This window comes from Bombus vancouverensis, chromosome 18 (genome assembly GCF_051014615.1).
Source record: "Bombus vancouverensis nearcticus chromosome 18, iyBomVanc1_principal, whole genome shotgun sequence".
NCBI classification, from domain to species: domain Eukaryota; kingdom Metazoa; phylum Arthropoda; class Insecta; order Hymenoptera; family Apidae; genus Bombus; species Bombus vancouverensis.
In genome coordinates, this window is record NC_134928.1 from 2,952,142 (window position 1) to 2,960,894 (window position 8,753).

General features: G+C 39.5%; 1 long non-coding RNA gene across 1 annotated transcript; it reads right to left on the reverse strand.

Moving 5' to 3' along the window:
- Positions 1-610: 610 nt before the first annotated feature.
- On the reverse strand, positions 611-2,272 carry LOC143304014 (uncharacterized). The gene is made up of 4 exons (XR_013060701.1): positions 2,153-2,272; positions 1,444-2,071; positions 1,121-1,246; positions 611-1,053 (listed from the first exon to the last, which is right to left on the reverse strand). It is a non-coding gene; the product is annotated as an uncharacterized LOC143304014 (long non-coding RNA).
- Between the last annotated feature and the right edge of the window lie 6,481 nt (positions 2,273-8,753).

Consider the following 8,753-nt stretch of genomic DNA (forward strand, 5'->3'; position numbering starts at 1 on the left):
ATCTTCTTAGGTTTTGTTGGTGTTGAAGTAACTGCTTCAATAAAAGCTGTACGTCTTTATTTATGTGCATCTGTGACCTGAAAATTTAGTGAAACAAAAATATTGCAAATAAGGAGAGGTTATAATATCATTGTGACCTTGAACATAAATTATGTTTTGGGTTACAAGGTGTGGAAACAAAAGAGCTATAAATAGATTTCTATTTGTGTACCTTGTAACCTTTAGCTACAGGTACAAGGTTAACTTCTTTGGTAATGTCCTTTTGCTGTAAATATATGGGCTTGCTCCCTATTTTTCCATTGTATTGTAATACTAAGAGAGTGGGGATCTGGATCAGCATAAACTTATACATTTTACTTGTACTTATACTTTTATTTATTTCAATTTATTTTTCTATTACAAATTTATCCACTCGTTCTTGTATCAGTCAACCTTATGAAAAATCCTAAGAGTAGGACCAACCTATCAAAATGGACAATAACAAGCCAACACATCATTATTTAAATTAATATTCTAAAGTGTAAATAGCATGTCTTAAAATAAATGAAAAAGCTAAACATTCTAAGTGTACCCTGTGGGTATAATCAAATAGAAAACGTAAACACAGATTGTTCAAAGCTTTATGAAAAATCTAACCTATCAAAATGGATAATAACAAACCCACATGTCATTATTTAAATTAATATTCTAAAGTGTAAATAGCATGTCTTAAAATAAATGAAAAAACATTCTAAGTGTACTCTGTGGGTATAATCAAATAGAAAACATAAACACAGTTTGTTCAAAGCTTTATGGAATATCTAACTTATCAAAATGGATAATAACAAATCCACATATTATTATTTAAATTAATATTCTAAAGTGTAAATAGCATGTCTTAAAATAAATGAAAAAGCCAAACATTTTAAGTGCACTCTGTGGGTATAATCAAATAGAAAATGTTACTTAAACACAGATTGTTCAAAGCTTCATGAAAAATCTGAACTTCTTTTGTAATGTCCTTTTGCTATAAATATATGAACATGCTCCCTGTTATTCCATTGTATTGTAACACTAAAAAAGTGAGGATCTGAATCAGCATAAGCTTATACATTATACTTGTACTTATACCTTTACTTACTTCAATATATTTTTCTATTACAAATTTATCTACTTATTCTTCTATAATCATCTTCAACAGTTAGCATACTGATAAGATACGAGTATTGCTAATTACATTGGTAAAATGTGAAACCATTCTGAAAACCTATAATAAAATAAAAAAGTTAATACACAGCTGGAATAGCAGTCTTGAACATATAATTAGTGTTGAAGATGAGAACCACTAAAAACATTGCAGCTTATTAATGCGATAAATAATTGAACGTTCAAATAATTATTGCCAGTAATATCCATAAAAAGTTTCCTACAGGTGTCCATTATATATAAAATGACAGTACTTACATCGACAAATAATATCTACTGTATGGAGAAAAAGGTTATTTCTGTGTCAGAAAACTAATTGAAACGTCATCAAGTAACCACCATATAAGTTCAAAGTATTAGCATTCGCGCGTGTAAACCAGAAAATGAACAGTTCATCCTGAATTCATTAATTCATTCACCGATATATTCGTCAGACGGGACCATAGTCTGAATGAGTTTGCTTATCTGACTTTATAAAGGGAAACGTGTCATGGCGTCGATGATTCGTCTCGGGTCTGAACGATTACCTTCGTGCGTGCAATTATTAACATGGATCGGGACGTGTAATCGGCTCTTATCGAATTTCCTAATCTGCACCGTTTAAAAACCGGTGGTCAGACGCGACTCGTTAGATTCGTGGCCGTTATTTTCACACCGATAACGCGGCTCGTTCAACATCTTGATACGCTTCAGCTGTCGCGTGCCAAGGTAACCAAGCATTCTGGGTAATTCATCTGCAAGAGAAATGATCCGAGATGCCGTTAAAAGCTGCGTCCACCCTAATTAATTTGCCCGGCGAATAAATTTCAACGTTCGACGAATCGGTAATTAGCGTCAATATCGCGATGAGTAACGCGAACGTCGGCTTCCGTTGATTTTTCTCCCACTGTAAACAAGACGAAACATAAATTAGCGGATCTCTAGCGTTTTGTTAGAAATTAATGCAGCTCACTGACTATAACCTAACCAGAGACGCGACTGCAAATGTTCTCATCGAACTAAATACGCGTGCTGTTGTTGCGCGATATTTTTGCCCGATCTTGTTTGGTCGACGGATTATTTTCGTTTGTTGAAACACGTGACAGAGCCATGCGCGGATTCGACTCCGCTTCGATATATCGTTTTTATCGAATAAACGCTTGCGTTCGTCGCGTGTGTTCAAAAACACACGAGTTTCGCACGAGTGCGCATCGAGCCTCGCTATAGGCTTCGATGCCTAGATAACGAATGTACTCCATAAATACATTTTTGCCCCGTGACCGATGCTATTAATAGGTTATGGTCGACGCTCGATTATTCTGTGGCTCGGATGGAATTAGGATTATGAATCATCCACATTTTATTCTATTTTCTGTTTGTTTAAGCCAAATGTCCTCAAATACGATCGCTTACTCCGCGTCGTTTGATCTTCGGTCTTTAGTAACACGAACGTAGAGTAATTACCACGATACAAATAATCAAAGAAATTTAACTGATACCAATAACGAAAATCCTTATTGGTGAATTTTCTACGCTGCAAATTAGATTGAGGTTAGCTTGAGGTTAGGTCTTCTTCTCTCTCATTTTTACGAGTTACTATTGACACACGATTCACCTCCAAGAAATGATGACACGATGACGCAGGAAATTGTGTCAGGGATGCTGATAGATAAGAAACACGAATGCGACGGAAAAAATGGACACGCCGAAGAATTGTTGAGCGCCGGCTTGCAACGACGGACCGGGCAGAAGATCAGAGGGTTTTCGTGGCAGAGTGATTGGTGGCAGCTGTTAGTTTAATCATCGCGCATTAGCCGAACTACCCCTTAGCCGGAGGCCTCGCCCACTTTCACCCTCGGATTCCGCGTTGTTCGTATCGTTCGGTCGCCTCTGTCAGCTTTGTTCCGTCCTCATTTGTTTTATTCAGAGTTCGCGATACACGTCGCCGTTTGTCACTGGCCACTCTTTTCGCGTTTCCAGTCACTCGCCTCGACCAAACGCACGCGTCCTACCCGTTGACCGTCATTTTTGTATTTTCCAGTCTCCTCGGCTCCAAACGTTTCCCATTTTCCAGCAAATTTCTGAAGTAGAAATTTATAGTCTCTTTTTCTTCTTTACGATGCAGATTCAGGCAACGGTTGTTCTTTGTAATATTACTATAATAATGGAAGGAGCTTTCTCTTGATATTTGGATTATTGTTATCATATTTTTGTAACGATTCAACGAAAAGCTGATCGAGAAAGCGTGTTATACGATAACTAGAGTGTGGATGTTTATGCAAATTTGTATTTTTATAAACATAAACATAATGAAGAAATACAGTGTTATGTAAATAGAGGTTCGTTTTGGCTATTAAACATTGTAGCTTGTATTTTGAATATTTGATATACAGGGTGGTACAAGCGAAAAGGGCGTGATTCTAGGCGAAAAAAGAACTCGAAAATATAGAAAAAAAATTTTTTTTTTTAATTTTTCCATCGAGACAACGATCCATAGTGAGATCCGTTCTAACGAGACGCGATAAAGAGCAGGCGTACCGACCGACAATTCAAAGTCGATTTTTTCGAAAACGAAGCCTCGAACGAAAAATTTTTATTCTATGTTTTCGATTTCTTTTTTCGCGTAGAATCATCCCCTTTCCGCTTGTACCACCAGTTACCAACCACCCTGTATTTGCACGTTGGTTGCACTCTGCGTGTTTTTGCATCTGTATAAAAATTCCCACAAACATAGAAAAGTAAAAAAAATTAATAAACCTTTAATAATAACGGAGTGATTTGAAAAATACAATTTGGTAGAATAATAACGTGTTTAATTATAATAAATTTAACTGAAAAACACAGGAAATATCTGCCCGGGTCAGAATTGACCCAGTCCACGTTATACGAGGATTAACACGATAAACATATTTGTGTTCGAAGGAATGTAACAGATCTTCCTGGCTTTCTTTTGGCAAGAGATATTTCATTTCTTTTGTTTCTGGTGTCGTCTACAACCACAGACAACGAAAACCTATAAAAGCTGGTGGAACGTTTTGTTTTTCTGCGCGAGGGATGAAGCGATCTGGGAACTGTTCGTGGTCGAAGTTAAAGCAGAATTTCCAGATCTCGTCGACCTGGTTTTTGCACAAACACGCGGTTAAGTGTGTCGCAGTAGAATCTTCGTTGGGTCGCGTTTCCCGCGTTTTCGAATTTACGAGGTGGCGCGTCGCGTATGAAAAGAAATCGAAGAGAAGAACCGTAGAAAGAAGGTCGACTGGCAAGAACAATGATGAATGTGACGAACTTCGAGGTTCGTTGGCAAGTTCAGTGAAAAAGTCTAACCTAATCTGAAAAAAGTTCAGCGAAAAATCTAACCTATCAAAATGGATAATAGTAAACCCACACATTATTATTTAAATTGATATTCTAAAGCGTAAATAGGTTATCTTAAAATAAATGAAAAAAACATTCTAAGCGTACCCTGTGAATATAATCAGATAGAAAACGTAAACACAGATTGTTCAAAGCTTTGTGGAAAACCTAACCTACCAAAATGGATAATAACAAACCCTCACATCATTATTTAAATTAATATTCTAAAGTGTAAAGAACATTAATGTTAATGTTCTAAAAATCATTATTTAAATTAATATTCTAAATAGCATGTCTTAAAATAAATGAAAAAGCCAACATTCTAAGTGTACCCTGTGGGTATAAACAAATAGAAAACGTAAACACAGATTGTTCAAAGCTTTGTGAAAAATCTGACTAGCAAAATGGACAATAACAAACCCTCACATCATTATTTAAATTAATATTCTAAAGTGTAAAGAACATTAATATTAATGTCCTAAAAATCATTATTTAAATTAATATTCTAAATAGCATGTCTTAAAATAAATGAAAAAGCCAAACATTCTAAATGTACCCTGTGGGTATAACCAAATAGAAAACATAAACGCAGATTGTTCAAAGCTTTGTGAAAAATCTAACTAGCAAAATGGACAATAACAAGCCCACACATTATTATTTAAATTAATATTCTAAAGCATAAATAGCATGTCTTAAAATAGATGAAAAGGCATTCTAAGTGTATTCTGTGGGTATAATCAAATAGAAAACATAAACACAGATTGTTCAAAGCTTTATGGAATATCTAACATATCAAAATGGATAATAACAAACCCTCACATCATTATTTAAATTAATATTCTAAAGTGTAAAGAACATTAATGTTAATGTACTAAAAATCATTATTTAAATTAATATTCTAAATAGCATGTCTTAAAATAAATGAAAAAGCCAAACATTCTAAGTTTACCCTGTGGGTATAAACAAATAGAAAACGTAAACGCAGATTGTTCAAAGCTTTGTGAAAAACCTAACCTATCAAAATGGATAATAACAAATCCTCACATCATTATTTAAATTAATATTCTAAAGCATAAATAGGTCGTCTTAAAATAAATGAAAAAACATTCTAAGCGTTCCCTGTGAATATAAACAAATAGAAAACGTAAACACAGATTGTTCAAAGCTTTATGAAAAACCTAACCTATCAAAATGGATAATGACAACCCCTCACATTATTATTTAAATTAATATTCTAAAGCGTAAATAGGGTGTCTTAAAATAAATTTGAAAAGGATTCAGCGACGTAATTAAATGGAAACCTCGAACGAGTGTCCAAATTTACGGTTCTCGAATTTTCATATTTGAATATCGTTCACGTTTTAACAAACGACGAGACCTGTAATGTTCCAAGAACTGGTTTAACATAAATTCCGATTTTTCTCATATTACGTACAAATTGAAGATATTTGTCAACGTTATCTAAGATAAGTAGACTATTAAGTTACGCTATTCCATAACTGTCCAACACCTAACTCGCTTTCTTCTACTCGACATCGTATCGCTTTTTGCTGCGATATCAACAACCTAACGAAAATCTCTAATTCCACCGTGAAGCTGTAAACGCAAAACCATAATTGCTCTTCCGTAATCCAATATTCCTACGACATAAGGCAGCCGGATGAAACAAAACGACATAAGGAAGAACGTCATATGTTCCCCCTTTCCTCGCGCAATTCACAGGCAACAACGAAAAATCGTCGTTGAGGATCTCATCGCACTGTTCGTCCTTTCCACGACGTACAATGTTCTTAGAAAAATCACGGAATTCCGAGGAATGGCGAAAGATAGCACGTGTGAGAGATCTTTCATGATCCGCGTTTCTTCTTGTACCGATTAATTCCCTGCGTCTTTGAATCCTGACCCTCGATATCTTTCTTTCGCGTGCGATCCCTCGTCGGCCATTTGTAAATGGTCCAGGCGTTCCATTTGAATTATTATGTTGCCCTTTAGATCGCCTCGGTGATACGATCTTCATTAGTAGCTGACAGCCTCTGAACATTGATCTTCGATAAAGGGTACAAATAAAAGACCAGAGATAATCTTCGCGTTATTTCAATATACAACATCGTTCCTTCGACTGCTGCAACGCAACAGACGCATCGTCTTAAGGAGACTTTAAATCAACAATTCTCCGCTTCCCAAATCCACGTTACCTCTCACGGCCTCCCTCTAAAGACCTTCTTTCGCGCACGGAAGCGGATCTCATAGCGCCAAAGAACTACGATTCAGTGTGTAAGTAGCTTTAATGTTCGCTCAGGGACCAAACGATCCTCGCGCTAACGTCCTCGCAACGAAACATCGTTGTTCCACGGTAGCAACGACGTTGAAAGACCTTTTCCAGCGAAACGAACGAACGACGAATGAGCGAAAGAAACGTTGAAAGAGAAGAAGAAGAGCGGAGGGGGGGCGGGAAGATTTCGAAAGAAAAATACGTGGAGAGCATGCGAGAGGAAAGAATATTCCAGGGGTGGTTTCCCTCGCCAGTGTCGAAGCTGGCGAAGTGGCGCATTCAGCGGTGAAAAGGGGTGGGGTAAAAGGGGCTGTGCAGCGGAACAGAGAGAGCACCAGGCCGGAGAAGGACGAAGCAGCGTGGTCCCGGCTCGCTCGGTCGCGTCCCAGCGCGCAACAAAAGCGTGATAAATCGAGTACATTAATTCGCATTTTACCTTTGTTTGCGTTATGGAATACAATATTAAATGGAATGGGCGCACAATAGATAATGTTGGGCGCCATCATTTACGCGGCGCAGCGCCGCGTAGACGAGAGCGAGACGTTGCTTAGGTTGCTCGGGGAGTTGGCCGGGCAATTGTTGCTGGCATCGTCCTTCGCCGTGGAATCCGCCCGCCGCCGCCCCTCCGCGCCCCGCCAAATTGTCCCGATCTACGTTTCACCAGCAACCAGGGCCATTAATCCGAGACCTGCTGAGAACCTGCTCCTTCGATCCCCCGTTGATTTTGTCCTGAATCGGTGGCGGAGGAGGCCTGGATGGCCGATTTCCGCAACATCCGGTCGATCTTCAGTTTCGATCTTCGCGTCTGTACTCAACAGGTACCGTACGACGAGAAGCTAGCGTTGGCCCCTTCGGAGGAATTTCTTCTTCTACGATCGGATTCGAAAAAGCTGGCAAGCTGGGTGGAGAGGGCGGTGAGAAATATAGCGTCTAATTAGCGCCGGCGTTACGAACAGCGGCTCTATCCGCGCGCCATTTGTCGCTGGCCAAACAACCGCCGTATCGTTGCTCTTAATGGATTTCAATTTGAAACGATCAACGGCAGAATCGTTGGCCCATTGGCGAAAATTGCAAACATAGAACGAGGCTCGTGTCACCGCCCGTCCACCGTTTGCTCGCTGAAATCGTGGAATCGACGACGATCGCCGCACGCACGAACAATTGCTGAGGAGGAGCGACGAGGAAACAGCGAGGAGAGCAGAGAGGAGTCCGCGATCTTTGGTCGGAACCGGGCAACGTTTCCGCTCGATGTCTGCTGGCAGAACTTAGAGCCAGTTGGTAGCTGGAAATGGTGTTGGCAGGCCTGGGTGACGCATGGATTCGATTCCTGGGAGCTCGTGATTCCGCTCGGTTAGCCTCGCGTCACTCCCAGCAAACCCCATTACCCGCTTCAGCCCCGGCCGCGTCGTCGCTGCGCTTCTATTCGGCTGGCTGTCGTGCAATCTGCACGCCGGCATCTACACTTAACCAGCGGCACACGTACGAGCACGGTTGCCAACCGAAACGCTCGAAAGGACCAGGGGAACGTTGCCATTGACGTGGCGATCCGAAACCACCGCCGCTGATAGTACGGTTCAGCGCGAGTTAATGCAATGTCCAGTGATCGGTGATCGATGGTCTCTTTTTTTGCTTTGTTCTCGTTTCTCTGGCGGAGAATTGTCGATTCGATGGCGCGCCACGAGATTTTGATAAAATTCCCCGGATTCTCTTTTCTACTGTAACCGTAATCGACGTAAAATGGCGGTCCGATAAAATTCCATGGGAATTCTTACGTGGTTGTTCCTGGAATTTTCACGATCGTAATCAAACCACTCACAAATACGATAATTTCGATGTTAGTCGACCGCTAGAAGCGAGCATTTTAACGCGCTGATTTAAATCGAAAGATACGAGTCTCGTAGAATCAGCTGATGAATCTTACGGTTTCTGATGAAGCAAATCTTGCATTTGCAGTGATTTTCGT